This window comes from Seriola lalandi, unplaced genomic scaffold (assembly GCF_002814215.2).
Source record: "Seriola lalandi dorsalis isolate HSWRI2012SDOR001 ecotype SW California unplaced genomic scaffold, Sedor1 jcf7180002054850, whole genome shotgun sequence".
In the NCBI taxonomy this organism is placed as follows: Eukaryota; Metazoa; Chordata; class Actinopteri; order Carangiformes; family Carangidae; genus Seriola; species Seriola lalandi.
The window spans coordinates 3,129,605-3,131,890 of NW_019525403.1; the positions used below are offsets into that span (position 1 = coordinate 3,129,605).

Below are 2,286 nucleotides of genomic sequence, written 5' to 3' on the forward strand. Positions count from 1 at the left end.
GTTTATTGTCCATATGAGTCAAAATATCATTTGTCAATTGGATATTTGAGCCCTCTGATGCAAACAAATCACTATAAAAATTTTTAACCGTGTCCAATATATCTACCAAATGCGTCATGATTTTCCCTTCCTTGTTTTTAATTTCATGAATATAGCACCGATTTTGTTTCTTTTTTTCCAGATTCAAAAAGAAAGCTGTATTTTTCTCACCTTCTACGGCATATTGAGCTCTGCTTCTCATTATAGCACCTTCACACTTCCGTTTTTCTATTTCATTAATATCATGTTGAAACTTCATAAGCCGTTCACAGGCTGTGCATTCAATCTAGCAATTGTATTTCTTAATGATCTTTCTGTTTCTTTTTGTTTAAAATTCATTCTTATTGCGTACTGGATGCTTTTCCGTTTAATTTTCAGTTTTAATGCTTCCCACCACTCTATAATATTTATTTCAAAAATCGGCCGTGAACTTTCAACACGAATTAAATTTGAAATGCACTCAATATAACTTTTCTCCAACAAGAGATTGGCATTTAAATGCCACACTCCCCCCCCCCTCCCACTCCCTCTTACCCCCATTACAACTGAAAGAATGGCATGATCACTCAAAAAATTTAAATTATAACACACCGTGTTAAACAATTTTAACTGCGATTTTTTCACTAAACAATAATCAATCCTACTCCTCTTCACTTCCCCCGCACATGATTGTATTCTCGAGTATTCCCGTGCCATTGGATGTGCATTTCGCCACAAATCGCAAAATTCAGTCTTCAACAAAAAATTAGTTAAAGTACTCCTCGAAGCATCACATTTGAACGAACAATCATCACTAACATCAAGCCGACATAACTTGACATTGAAATCCCCCATGACAATAGTGCAATCCTTTGCAACACCATTCAATTCTTGAAAAAAAGAAACCCGATCGCCCTCTTTATTTGGCGCATAAATATTCAACAATCTATGTTCAAAACCTTCAAAAACAAAACGAATCTTCACCCACCGCCCTTCCCTATCCCTATCTATAAGAGCGGCATCAATCTTAGAGTTTTTGTTAACCAATATACTCACACCTCTCGCTCTTTGAGTGCCGTGACTCGAAAAGAAATGGCCAGACCACACTTTCTTGCCTCTATTTTCTAACACTGTGTCCCAATGAGTTTCTTGTAGACAGAGGATGTCTGTATCACACAATTTCAGAACTTTTTCAAATTTGTCAATATCCCTCAGTCCATTTACATTAAAAGAGGCGAGCTTAAGCATAACAGAAAAAAGAAAAAAAGAAAAATTAACTCCCCAACAAAGAATATGATGCATACTCAAACCATTTATTTTTTCCTACTCTTCCCCCCTTTCCCTCTCATACTCGACCTCCCTTGTCTATCCACAGAGGTATGTCCTCCCCCCTTATCTGTGAAACCCCACTTTTGTTGGTCATCATTTTGTCTCAACAGGAACGGATCTGTTCCTGATGTTACACATGGCAAAAAACCACACTACCATGCGTCTCCCCTCTTTGAGAGCTCCGGCTCCGATTACGCAGCACATTCTCACTGTTCTCGTTGTCTGAACCCTGCGCTGCCTCAGACATGTCCATCAACTTGCGTTCAATACGCCCAAAAGGATTAAGCGTATCACTGCATCCTATCACCCCCCCCCTGCTCTCCACTTTTTCCTCCATTTTTTTGCCCCACCAATTCCTGGCATAGCTTTGGCTGCCTCTCTGTGTCGTCCCTCTCCGTCACTCTGTCGTTGGAGGTGTCTCCTTTTTCTCTGTCCACTCTATCATCCATATCCACCTCTTCTTCTTCCTCCTCCTCTACTTCCTCCTCCTCAGTGTTACCATCTTTACTGTCCTTGGGATCCTCCATATCCACATATCCATATTAAAATGTTACAAAGTTGACATGTTGAGAGCCAAAGCAACAAGCAAACGCTGAAAAGGAAAGGCTCCTGCGCTAGACATAAACACGTAGCTTCATGCATGAAGGACATGATCGTCATGTTTAAAGAGGGTATTTGTCGCGCTCCCTCTCGCTTACGGCCATACCACTCTGAACACGCCCGATCTCGTCCGATCTCGGAAGCCAAGCAGGGTCGGACCTGGTTAGTACTTGGATGGGAGACCGCCTGGGAATACCAGGTGCTGTAAGCTTTTTGGCATCTCTTTGCAATCAGCAGAGGACGCTGCTGCTCCTGCTTCAACAACCTGTTACTCTGCACCTGGCTGCACTTTTGGGGACGGGACAGCACAGATCACAATGTAAAGACACTTTTGTATTA

At 41.4% G+C, this 2,286-nt stretch overlaps 1 non-coding gene across 1 annotated transcript; it reads left to right on the forward strand.

Moving 5' to 3' along the window:
* The first annotated feature begins 2,039 nt into the window (after window positions 1–2,039).
* Window positions 2,040–2,158, forward strand: LOC111670380 (5S ribosomal RNA). Its single transcript, XR_002761866.1, has one exon. It is a non-coding gene; the product is annotated as a 5S ribosomal RNA (ribosomal RNA).
* Window positions 2,159–2,286: the final 128 nt, after the last annotated feature.